The sequence below is a fragment of the Hordeum vulgare genome, chromosome 7H, assembly GCF_904849725.1.
Source record: "Hordeum vulgare subsp. vulgare chromosome 7H, MorexV3_pseudomolecules_assembly, whole genome shotgun sequence".
NCBI lineage: Eukaryota > Viridiplantae > Streptophyta > Magnoliopsida > Poales > Poaceae > Hordeum > Hordeum vulgare.
This window is the reverse complement of record NC_058524.1, coordinates 442,964,581-442,978,659: the sequence shown is the minus strand read 5'-3', so window position 1 is coordinate 442,978,659 and position 14,079 is coordinate 442,964,581. Positions and strand designations below refer to the sequence as shown.

General features: G+C 43.4%; 1 pseudogene; it reads left to right on the top strand.

Moving 5' to 3' along the window:
* Positions 1-13,395, top strand: part of LOC123409058 — a 50,136-nt pseudogene extending 36,741 nt beyond the window's left edge.
* The last annotated feature ends 684 nt before the right edge of the window (positions 13,396-14,079 follow it).

Below are 14,079 nucleotides of genomic sequence, written 5' to 3'. Positions count from 1 at the left end.
ACTCAAGGGGAAGCCAAAGAATATTCTCAAGTATTAGCAGTTGAGTTGTCAATTCAACCACATGTGAAAGATTTAGTATCTACAACGAAGTGTCAGTAGCAAAGTAGTATGATAGCAGCAGTAGCAACAGTAACCAGTAGCAGCAGAGTAACAACAGTTGCAACAAAGCAACATCAGCAACAGTAACAGCAGTAGCGGCAAAGTAACATAGCAAGGACCAGTAGTAAAGGATTGGTAGGCATTGGATCGGTGATGGATGATTATGCCAGATGTTATTCATCATGCAACAGTTATAACACGGAGAGATGTGTAACTAGCTCCAGTTTGTCAATCTAATGTAGGCATGTACTTCGTATGTAGTCATACGTGCTTAGGGAAAAGAACTTGTATGACATCTATTGTCCATCCCTCCCGTGGCAGCAGGGTCCTAATGGAAACTACGGGATATTAAGGTTCTCCTTTTAATAAATAACCGGACCAACGCATTAACACTTAGTGAATACATGAACTCCTCATACTATGGTCATCTCGGGGAGTGGTTCCGGCTATTGTCACTCTGGGGTTGCCGCGTCATAACACATAGTAGGTGACTACAACTTGCAAGATAGGATCTAAAACACACATATATTGGCGAGAACATAATAGGTTCAGATCTGAAATCATGGCACTCGCGCCCTAGTGACAAGCATTAAGCATGGCAAAGTAGTAGAAACATCAATCTCAGAACATAGTGGATACTAGGGATCAATCCCCGTCAAAACTAACTCGATTACATGATAGATCTCATCCAACTCATCACCGTCCAGCATGCCTACGATGAGATTACTCATGAACGGTGAAGAGCATCATGGAATTGGCGATGAAGGAAGGTTGATGATGACGATGGCGACGATCTCCCCTCTCCGGAGCCCAGAACGCACTCCAGATCTGCCCTCCATATGAAGAACATGAGGTGGCGGCGCCTCCGTATCGTAAAACGCGATGAACTCTTCTCCTTGATTTTTTCCGGGTGAGACGGACTAAATAGAGCTGGATTTGGAAGCGGTGGAGCTTTGTGGGACCCACAGGCCTGCCATGCGCGACCAGGGGGGCCGCGCCTGGTGGGCTTGTGGGCTCACAGCTCCACTTCCTCCGCTGATTCTTGCGCCAGTATTTTTCATAAATTCCAGAAAAATACTCCGTAAATTTTCAGGTCATTCCGAGAACTTTTATTTCTGCACAAAAACAACACCATGGCAATTCTGGTGAAAACAACGTTAGTCTGGGTTAGTTCCATTCAAATCATGCAAATTAGAGTCCAAAACAAGGGGAAAAGAGTTCGGAAAAGTAGATATGACGGATACGTATCAACTCCCCCAAGCTTAAAACCTTGCTTGTCCTCAATTAATTCAGTTGACAAACTAAAAGACACAAAAGAAAAACTTTTACGAACTCTGTTTGATCTTGTTGTTGCAACTATGTCTAACTAATAACCAGAATTTCAGCAAGATCACAAGCTAACCACATATGCAAATGACATCTAGGTCTCACGGTAAACTCATATCAATGGCATAATCAACTAGCGAGAAAATAATAATAAGTCTCAAACGTCAACACTTCAATCAAAACAAGCATGAAGCAGTACAAACAGATGGTATCTCGCTAGCTCTTTCTGAGAGTGTAAAACATAAATGCAGAGCACCTTCAAAGACCAAGAGCTGACTAAACATTGTAATTTAAGGCAAAGAAGATCCACTCACGGTCATACTCAACACAGTTAAAAGCAAATCATAAAAATGACAGAGGTGCTCTCTAATTGATGCTTTTATAAGAAGAGGGTGACTCAACAGGAACATAAATAGACACGCCCTTCGCAGAGGGAAGCATTGATTTGCAGAGGTGCCAGAGCTCAAGCTTTGAAAACAGAGATAATAGTTTTGGGTGGCATGCTTTCATTGTCAACGCAATGAACAAGAGTTTTCACCATGTTCCACGCTACACATGCTATAGGCCGTTCCCAAACAGAAAAGTAAAGTTTTGACTCCCCCACCACCAATCAATCACACTCCACGACTAGCCGAATAATCGGGTGCCGTCCATACCAACATCAATCCAGGGGAGTTTTGTTTGCAATTATCTTTTCGATTTGAGCATGGAACTGGGAATTCCAATTACCGGCCTCTTTCTCGTGAATGATAGTGAATAAACACATATCAAGGATAACATGCCTAACATGGAAGATACTGATAGCCCCCTATCACCACATGAGCGGTTCGGGCATGCGAAACAGATTATTTCTAGAAGGTTTAGAGAGTGGCATATGCAAATTTACTTGGAACGGCAGGTAGATACCGCATATAGGTAGGTATGGTGGACTCATATGGAACAACTTTGGGTTTATGGAAGTGGATGCACAAGCAGTATTCCTGCTTAGTACAAGTGAAGACTAGCAAAAGACTGGGAAGCGACCAACTAGAGAGCAACAACAGTCATCAAAATGCATTGAGATTAACTAACATTCAATGCAAGCATGAGTAGGACATAAATCACCATGAACATGAACATCATAGAGGCTATGTTGATTTTGTTTCAACTACATGCATAAACATGCGCCAAGTCAAGCCACTTGAATCATTCAAAGGAGATACCATCCTATCATACTACATCACAGTCATCTAAAGATTCATGTTGGCATCCAAGGAAAACCATTATAAGCTCCTAGCTAAGTAAGCATGGCATCAACAACTATGATCTCTAAGTTGTCATTGCAAACATGTTTCTCTCACAACAAAGCTGAATTTGGAACGATGAGCTAGTCATATTTACAAAAATAAAATAGATCGAGTTCATACCAGCTTTTCCAGGCTCAGTCACTTCATCATATATCATCATTATTGCCTTTCACTTGCACGATCGAACGATATGAACAATAATAAGAGTGCTCGTGCATTGGACTAAGCTGGAATCTGCAAGCAAACACAAAGGAGAAGACAACGTAATACGGCTCTATGACAGATAAACAGATATGCATGCGAGAGCCACTAAACATTGTAACCATGGTCTTCTACCTTGACCCAAAGAAAAATAAAACTATTTACACGAGAAAGCTCCCAACAAGCAAAAGAAGAAAAAGAAAATATTTTTGGGTTTTCTCAAACTAGACAAACACACGAAAAGAAAACGAGAAAAAGAAAATAAACTAGCATGGATGATACAGTGGCAAAGTGTGAACACCAACAAACAAAGTGAAAGCATAAGCAAGAATGTAAAGTTGGTGAGAAACACGTACTCCCCCAAGCTTAGGCTTTTTGGCCTAAGTTGGTTTACTCCCATGGAGGGAAATAACCAGCTCCGGGGTACTCCGGAGTGGACTGAGGATGGCACTGTTGTGTGAGCTCCTCTGGCTCCCACTGATAAACTGGCGTCTGGTACTCGACTGGTGGCTCAGGCACGGGCACGTGTGGTTGGGCTAAACCCCAATATGCGTAGATGTCCGAGGGCATAATAATGTACCTGCCTGCATGAAGATTGAACAAAGAAGGAGCAGGCAAAGTAATAGTCTCACGAGTACCCTGACTAAATACCAGGTTATAAATCATCCTTCTATTTATATCTCTATCAAGAAAGTCATGGCGAACCATGCTATCATAATCTACATATCTCTCGGGAAGAAGAATCTCTTCTTCCTCGTCCAGTCTAATAGGTATATCAAAATGTCTAGCAAGATGGGTAGCATAGATACCTCCATAGACAACACCTTTAGAACGGTTCGTGTTCAACCGTTGAGCTACTATAGCGCCCAAGCTATAAGTTTTATCATTATAAAGGGATTCACGCAAGACCGCAAGATCTGGGGAGCTAAGGGACCCAGCTTTCCCACGGCCAATCAAACATTTTCCCACAAATAATGAGAAGTACCGAAGCACGGGAAAATGTATGCTAGTAGCTCTAGCACAAGACACTCCTCTCTCCTCTCCTACAACAATAGTATCTATGAAGGCCTCCAAGTCCCGTGGACGAGGTTCATGAATATCCCCAACATAAGGTAATTTGCAAACATTGCAAAAATCCTGAAGTGACATGCGTTGGGGGATATCATATAATTTGAACTCAACCATAGGAGGATTCTTCCTTCAATAGAAATTAAAGCTTAGCCTGAAAATATTTGTGAGGAGGAGGTATTGCGGACACTTATCTTCAACGAAGATGGTAAGGCCTGCGTTCTCCACCAAGTAGTAAAAGTCATCATAAAGTACGGCGGCGCGTAAGAACACATCGCTTGGCCACTCGCATGCTCGAACTTCTGCAACTCGGGGAACCGGATACTTGGGTTTTTCTTCTCATGCTCATCATCCTTGGGTTCACGGATTGAAGAGCCTCTTAAGAACCTCCTCATCTTTTCCCTTTTCTACCTCTAAAAATTTCTGAAATTTTTAGTGATTACAAGGAAAAGTGAACAAGGCCCAACAAAACTCATAGCAACTACTCCTTCAAGTGCCTAGAGGCCATACCACACATCAAAACTACTTGGGACCAGCTAAGATTAGCATGGAAAGCTCAAGAACACGGTCACCAAGGCAGAAAAAATACGCGACGTATAAGGCACTAGAGCAAAAACTAATTGGACCAATGGAGGAGTCACTTACCAAGGAGCAATTTCCCCAAAACGGCTTGGTGAATGGTGCTTTGCTCAAGGAGATCGAAAATCCCAGCAAGAAGAGCAAGAACACGGGTTTGAGCTGCGAAACAATTTTTTCTGGAGGTAGGAGAAGCAGATGGGAGCTAGAATAAGTGCAGGGGGTGCACGTGGGCCCCACAAGCCAGGTAGACGCGGCCAGGGGGGTGCCCGCGCCTCCAGGGCTTGTGGCCCACTGGTGCAACCCCCAGACTAGCTCTTCATCTCAGTATTTTTCAAAAATTCACGAAAAAATCATATATTTTTTTCAGGACGTTCGGAGAACTTTCATTTTTGGGGTACTTTTCCACGGGATGCTAAAACAGAAAACAGGGAAAACTAAACTAAATCTATCATTTTTCTTATAAGCAACCAAAGGTGAAAGCTTGGAACGGCGGTTTGTGACTCCTCGATTCATCTATCTCATGGTCATCGAAAGAAATCTGTCAATGAGGTTGATCAAGTCTCCTTGACAAACTTTTTCGAATCGCAAAAAGAAGACAGAGAATTTTCGAATAGCCACTAGGTTACCTCAATGGGGATGTGAATCTCCCCAACAAGCAAATCATACTTAATCTTAACAGGAGGAATATGCCATTCAAAGCTCCCAATAAGAATCGATGAAGTTTTTTCGATGCAGTGTACTCGATATTGTTTCTTCGGAAAGTGCATCCTATGCTCATTACCGTTGACATGGAAAGTGACATTGCCTTTGTTGCAATCTATAACAGCCCCAACAGTGTTTAAAAAGGATCTTCCGAGGATGACCGCCATGGCATCATCCTCGGGGATATCCAGAATAACAAAGTCTATTAAGATAGTGACGTTGGCAACCACAACATGCACATCCTCGCAAATGCCGATAGGGAAAGCAGTTGATTTGTCGGCCATTTGCAGAGAGATTTCAGTGGGTGTCAACTTATCCAGTTCAAGTCTACGATAAAGAGAGAGAGGCATAACACTAACACCATCTCCGAGGTCGCATAAAGCAGTTCTAACATAGTAGCCTTTAATGGAGCAAGGTATAGTGGGCACTCCAGGATCACCTAGTTTCTTAGGAGTTCCACCCTTGAAGGTATAGTTAGCAAGCATGGTGGAAATCTCAACCTCATGTATCCTCCTCTTATTAGTAACAATATCCTAAATGTACTTAGCATACAAAGACATTTTGAGCATATCTGTCAAATGCATTTGTAGAAAGACAGGTCTAATCATTTCAACAAATCGCTCAAAATCCTCATCATCCTTTTTCTTGGATGGTTTAGGAGGAAAGGGCATGGGTTTCTGGACCCATGGTTCCCTTTCTTTACCATGCTTCCTAGCAGCGAAATCGTTCTTATCGTATCTCTTATTCTTCGGATGTGGGTTATCAAGATCAACAGGTTCAATCTCCACATCCTTATCATTGCTAGTTGAGCATCATCATGAACATCACTATCGATATTATCATTAGGCTCATGTTCATCACCTGATTGTGTTTCGGCATCAAAGACAGAGACATCATTTGGACTTGCAGGTGTAACAGCATCAGGTTTGCTAGCGTGCAAATTCCTATCATCTTTCTTCTTCTTCCTAGGATGACTAGGTGCATCAGTGCTAACTCCTTGAGAATCCTATTCAATTCTCTTAGGATGACCCTCAAGATACAAAGGTTCCTGGGTCATTCTACCGCCTCTAGTGATGACTCTGACAGAATTGTCATTCAACTCATTCAGCAAGTCATTTTGAGCTTTAAGTACTTGTTCTACGTGAGTAGTAACCATAGAGGCATCTTTACTCAGAAGTTTAAGATCATTGATGTTTCTGTCCACACAAGCACTTAAATGACTAAGCATCCGAGCACTCTATTCCAATTGTCTGCTAACATTATCATTGAAACTCTATTGTTTGGCAACAAAGTTATCAAATTCATCCAAGCATAAGCTAGTAGGTTTATCAAAAGGAATATCACTCTCATCGAGTCTATGGCGAGAATTTACCTCTACTACCTGTATCGGGTTATCAAGACCATGGATCTCTTCGATGGGTGGTAGATTTTTGACATCTTCAGATTTAATGCCTTTCTCTCGCATAGATTTCTTAGCTTCTTGCATATCTTTAGGACTAAGGAATAGAATACCTCTTTTCTTTGGAGTTGACTTAGGAGGTGGTTCGGGAATAGTCCAAGCATTCTCATTGCACGAGATGTTATTCAATAGAATTTTAGCTTGTTCTACGGTTCGTTCCCTAAAAACACAACCAGCACAACTATCTAGGTGGTCTTTAGAAGCGTCGGTAAGTCCATTATAGAAGATATCAAGTATTTCGCTCTTCTCAAGAGGGTGATCAGGCAAAGCATTCAGTAGTTGGACGAGCCTCCCCCAAGCTTGTGGGAGCCTCTCTTCTTCAACTTGTGCAATGTTGTATATTTCCTGCAAGGCAGCTTGTTTCTTATGGGCAGGGAAATATTTTTCAGAGAAGTAGTAGACCATATCCTCGGGGCTACGCACACAACCAGGAGCAAGAGAAGTGAACCAGGTCTTAGCATCATCCTTTAGCGAGAAAGGAAACAGCTTGAGGATATAGTAGTGGCGGATCTTTTCCTCACTAGTGAATAAGGTGGCTATATTGTGCAGTTTGGTAAGATGGGCTACAACCGTTTCAGACTCATAACCGTGAAAAGGATCAGATTCGACCAGAGTGATTAACTCAGGGTCGACAAAGAATTCATAATCCTTATCGGTCACAAAGATAGGCGAAGTAGCAAACTTCGGGTAGTATTTCATCCTAGCGTTCAGAGATTTTTCTTTCCACTTGCGTAGTAAATTCTCAACGTCATAGCTATCCTTACACGCAAGAAAGTCCTCAGCTATCTCTCCCTCCATAACATAACGCTCAGGCATATCAGGCAAAATAGCAGGTTCTACTTCAATAGTATCAAGAGTTTCAGAAGTATCATGACATCTAGCAGCAACTCTAGCAATTTGTACATCAAGGAATGCACCTAGTGGCAAAGCAGTATCAAGCATAGCATCATCGGGAAAAGCAGTATCAAGCATAGCATCAACAGGCAAAGCAGTATCAAGCATAGCATCACCATAAGCATCATGGGCAGCAGAAGTAGCATCATCAAGCACAGGCGACATATCAAGATTTCTAGCAGGAGGTGGTATCACAAACTTACTCATAACTGAAGGTGAATCAAGTGCAGAGCTAGATGGCAGTTCCTTACTTGTCCTCGTAGTTGAGGGTAAGACTTTAGTTCTTGGATCTATCGGATTCTTCATAGTGACCAGCAGACGTAAATCCCAAGTGACTCAGAGAATATAGCTGTGCTTCCCCGGCAACGGCGCCAGAAAAAAGCACGTTGACGGGAGAATATTCTTGACTTGGCTTCCCCCGCAACGGCGCCAGAAAAAGGTCTTGATAACCCACAAGTATAGGGGATCGAAACAGTTTTTGAGGGTAGAGTATTCAACCCAAATTTATTTATTCGACTCAAGGGGAAGCCAAAGAATATTCTCAAGTATTAGAAGTTGAGTTGTCAATTCAACCACACCTGAAATATTTAGTATCTGCAGCAAAGTATCAGTAGCAAAGTAGTATGATAGCAGCAGTAGCAACAGTAGCCAGGAGCAGCAGAGTAACAACAGGAGCAACAAAGTAACAACAGTAGCAGTAACAGCAGTAGCGGCAAAGTAACGTAGCAAGGACCAGTAGTAAAGGACTCGTAGGCATTGGATCGGTGATGGATGATTATGCCGGATGTTATTCATCATGCAATAGTTATAACACGGAGAGATGTGTAACTAGCTCATGTTCGTCAATCTAATGTAGGCATGTATTCCGTATGTAGTCATACGTGCTTAGGGAAAAGAACTTGTATGACATCTATTGTCCAACCCTCCCATGGCAGCGGGGTACTAATGGAAACTATGGGATATTAAGATTCTCCTTTTAATAAAGAACTGGACCAACGCATTAACACTTAGTGAATACATGAACTCCTCATACTATGGTCATCTCCGGGAGTGGTTCCGGCTATTGTCACTCTGGGGTTGCCGGGTCATAACACATAGTAGGTGACTACAACTTGCAAGATAGGATCTAAAACACACATATATTGGCGAGATCATCATAGGTTCAGATCTGAAATCATGGCACTCGGGCCCTAGTGACAAGCATTAAGCATGGCCAAGTAGTAGCAACATCAATCTCAGAACATAGTGGATACTAGGGATCAATCCCCGTCAAAACTAACACGATTACATGATAGATCTCATCCAACTCATCACCGTCTAGGAAACCTACGATGAGGTTACTCATGAACGGTGAAGAGCATCATGAAATTGGTGATGAAGGAAGGTTGATGATGACGATGGCGACGAACTCCCCTCTCCGGAGCCTAGAACGGACTCCAGATCTGCCCTCCAGATGAAGAACAGGAGGTGGCGGCGCCTTAGTATCGTAAAACGCGATGAACTCTTCTCCCTGATTTTTTTCCGGGTGAGACGGACTAATTAGAGCTGGATTTGGAGGCGGTGGAGCTTTGTGGGCCCCACAAGCCTGCCAGGCGCGGCCAAGTGAGTGCGCCTGGTGGGCTTGTGGGCTCACAGCTCCACTTCCTCCGCTAATTCTTGTGCCAGTATTTTTCATTAATTCCAGAAAAATTCTCCGTAAATTTTCAGGTCATTCCGAGAACTTTTATTTCTGCGCAAAAACAACACCATGGCAATTCTGCTGAAAACAGTGTTAGTCCGGGTTAGCTGCATTCAAATCATGCAAATTAGAGTCCAAAACAAGGGCAAAAGAGTTCGGAAAAGTAGATACGACGGAGACGTATCAGTATGTCTTTATTGAAAGTATTATCAAGCGTCCTGATCTATCTCTATAGATCTTGATGCCCAATATTTCTAATAGCTTTATCCAGGTTTTTCCTTTGAAAAAATCCTTTCAAACAACCCTTTATGCTTTCCAGAAATTCTACGTCATTTGCGTTCAACAATATGTCAACCACATATTCTTACCAGAAACTCTATAGTGCTCCCACTCACTTTCTTGTAAATACAAGTTTCTTCATAAACTTTGTATAGACCAAAAGCTTTGATCACTCATTGATACGTCTCCAACGTATCTATAATTTTTTATTGTTCCATGCTGTTATATTATCATTCTTGGATGTTTTACAATCATTTTATATCATTTTTTGGTACTAACCTATTGACATAGTGCCCAGTGCCAGTTGCTGTTTTCTGCATGTTTTTACATCGCAGGCCCCGGTTGCTTGTGCCCTCCTCGTTGGCCTCCTGCACCGCCTCTTTGCTCTATAAATACCCCCAATATTAGAGAAACCCTAGAGGGGGACGAAAATAAATTCCAGCCGTCGTAGAGTCGAGAAACACCAAATCCAATCTAGACACCATCATGGAGGGGGGGTTCATGATGTCCATTGGTGCCACTCCGATGATGCGTGAGTAGTTCTTTGTAAACCTACGGGTCTGTAGTTAAATGGTCTCCTCGAGATCCATGTGATGTAAGTCTTTTTGCGGCATGTTTGTTGGGATCCAATGAACTTTGAGTTTATGATCAGATCTATGTTTTTATCCATAAAAGTTATTTGAGTCTTCTTTGATCTCTTATATGCGTGATTGATTATAGCCTCGTATTTCTTCTCTGATATTTTTGGTTTTGTTTGGCCAACTTGATCTATTTATCTTGCAATGGGAAGAGGAGCTTTGTGACGGGTTCGATCTTAGGGTGCTTGATCCGAATGACAGAAAGGGAAACGACACGTATGTATCGTTCCTATTAAAGATAACAAGATGGGGTCTATTTCTACATAAATAGATCTTGTCTACGTCATGTCATTGTTCTTATTGGATTACTCCATTTTTCCATGAACTTAATACACTAGATGCATGCTAGATAGTGGTCGATGTGTGAAGTAATAGTAGTAGATGCAGGTAGGAGTCAGTCTACTAATCTTGGACGTGATGCCTATATAATGATCATTACATGTATATCGTCATATTTTTTGAAGTTCTATCAATTGCCCAACAGTAATTGTTTTCTCCCGGGTCTCTTTTCATCATATTTGCCTTTGCGATCTATTTTCCTTTGCTTTTATTTTCAGTTCTATTAAACCAAAAATACAAAAATACCTTGCTGCAATTTATTTGCTCCACGATCTATTTATCCTATCTACCACTTTTACCTCACGTTATTTGCCTATCTTGAGGCGACGTACCTGAAAGGGATTGACAACCCCTTTAACACGTCGGGTTGTGAGTATTTGTTATTTTTGTGAGGTGTTGTTTATGTGGTGTGAGGAGGTTTTCCTACTAGTTCGATAACCTTGGTCTCATCACTGAGGGAAATACCTACCGTCGCTATACTGCATCATCCCTTCCTCTTTGGGGAAATACCGACGTAGTTCTAGCAGACATCACTCATCAAAGCGCTTATTCCAACTCCGAGATGCTTGCACCAGTCCATAAATGGATCGCTAGAGCTCGCATGTATTTTAGCATCCTTAGGATCGAAAAAACCTTCTGGTTGTATCACATACAACCTTTCCTCAAGGAAACTATTAAGGAGACAAAGTTTTGACATCCATCTACTAGATTTCATAACTGAAAAACGCAGCAACTGCTAACATAATTCCAACAGACTTTTAGCATCGCTTTTGGTGAGTAAGTCTCATCGTAGTCAACGCCCAGAACTTGTCGGAAACCCGTTTGCAACAAGTCGAGCTTTTTAAATGGTGGCATTTACCATCATCAAGTGTCTTCCTTTTTAATGATCAATTTGTACTTAATAGCCTTACGACCATCAAGTAGTTCTTCCAAAGTCCACACTTTGTTTTCTTACATGGATCCTATATCACATTTCATGGACACCAGTCATTTGCCAGAATTCTGGCCCATCATCGCTTCTTCATAGCTTGTAGGTTCATCGTTGTCCAACAACATGAACTTCAAGACATGATTACCGTATCACTCTACAGCAGTACGTGCCCTTGTCGACCTACGAGGTTTGGTAGTAACTTGATTTGAAGCTTCATGATCACCATCATTAGCTTCCTCTTTAACTGGTGTAGGCGCCACACGAACATCTTCCTCCGCCTTGCTACTCTCTGGTTGAAGTGACGATTCAATAACCTCATCAAGTTCCACCATCCACCCACACAATTCTTTCAAGGGAAACTCTTTCTCAAGAAATGACCCATTCTTAGCAACAAACACTTTGCATTCGGATATGAGATAGAAGGTATACCCAACTATTTCCTTTGGGTATCCTATGAAGATGCATTTATGTGCTTTGGGTTCGAGCTTATGACGCTCAAGCCTTTTGACATAAGCATCATAGCCTCAAACTATAAGAAATGTCAGCTTAGGTTTCTTGCCAAACCATAGTTCATACGGTGCCGTCTCAACAGAATTATATGGTGCCCTATTTAAAGTGAATGTGGTTTTCTCTAATGCTTAACCCCAAAACGGTAGTGGCAAATCGATAAGAGACATCATAGTATGCACCATATCCAATAGGGAACGGCTACGACGTACAGACAACTATCACACTATGGTGTTCTAGGTGGCATGTGTTGTGAAACAATTTCCACAATGTCTTAAACGTATACCAAACTCGTGACTCGAATATTCACCTCTACGATCACATCGTAGAGATTTCGTCCTCTTGTCACGATGATCTTCAACTTCACTCTAAAACTTTTTGAACTTTTCAACATTTCAGACTTGTGATTCATCAAGTAAATATACCCGTATCTACTCAAATCATGTGTGAAGTAAGAACGTAACGATATCTCATCAATAGAAAAATTTATTATCTTGCAAGCAAATAATCTTGTCGGAGGTCTCATACCTCTCAACACGGGCACGAGCCTGAAATCCCAATTTCAGCTCTTGGAACATCTCATATGCTCCATTACGTTCAAAATGACTTTGAAGCCTCAATTCTAAGTCATAAAGCATGATGTACTGAACGATCAAGTAGTCGTCAAAAGCGTGTCTATCACATGTTCACAACCTCCACATATGATGCTTGAGGGGGTGGCACACCGAGCGCTACATCAAGGACATAAGCCTTCTCTGCAGCAATGAGGACAATCCTTAGTTTACGGAACCAGTCCGCATAATTTCTACTATCATCTTTCAACTTAGTTTTCTCTAGGAATGTATCGAAAATACAAGGGATTGTCGGTGTTCTGGGAATGGGGGTACCCAGACCTTCCTGCGTGTGACCCAGGGTTGGCCCACTTCATCAACCAAACACAACCAGGCACGGCAACACTCACGGCAAGGCCCTCGCGAGGGCCCGAGCCTCGCAAGGAGGAGCGGCACCAAGACCCGCAAGGGGCCTCCTCACGACCCCTCCGGAGCGGCGGAGATTCTGAGGCAAGACCCGTCCTCAGGACTCAAGGATGACGTGAGAAAGGACAGGCGAGCAGCGGATTGCAGGATGGTGCAGTTTCCCCATTTGTGCAAAGGTGGGAATGACGTACGCGGGTTCCCAAGGCATCTTCCAAAGGTTTCCATTCTAGTGCAACAAGGCCACCACCGCCCACCAGCACGACGGACATCATCCCTTGACCTGTCCCTGTTGCGTTGACAGCCACTTTGCAGGCGAAGACCACCTTTTGGCAGGGGAGCATGTTCCCCTGTTCCCCTTCAAAATTGGTCATTGTGGGATCCCTTCCCGCTCTTGCGATAAGGGAACAGGACCCGGGCCGCCGCTATATATAGAGGATAGGTTACTTCATAGAGGGGGCTGGACCTGATTCATTCATTCGCCCACCGGCATCACACAAAGGCCACCCAGCCTATGGAGGCCCCCGAACACTATACTAGTTCATCCACCAACCTCCACGAGAGGCAATCCACCAAAGCAGGAGTAGGGTACTACACTTCTCAACGGTCCAAACCTGGGTAAACTGTCGTGTTCTGTGTCTTCCTCGCCATCGAGTGAGTTCTCTGCCATCCCTAGCGAGTAGCGAGTTAGGTGAGGCGAGCCCGAGAGAGATCTTCGTACACGCCCCTGAGTTCGAATCTTTAGGGTTTTCAGGAGCCTGAAATCCGACATGTTGCGTGCCAGGTAGGGGGCGTGTCAAGGTTTCCTCAAAGCTCCACCTTCACCAAGCTTCGCCGCTCCGATGGTTGACCCTCAACGGGCTCGCACCGAGCGCCGCGCCACCCGTGTTGCTTAGACAGCGCCCCTGGGCCCTACCGGCACGCGTCGGTCACCATCGCCCATGGTGAACGCCGCCACGGGCCCCGACATTCAAGAACAGCAAGGTTCCCCCCAGCCGGCTACCCAACAGCTCATGCCGACCAAGCCCTTCTCAGGAGTTACGGAAGGGTCCACAGTGCCCATCGGGCAGGTGCGTCTGCCAGTCACCTTAGGCAAGCGCAAGAACTACCACACTGACA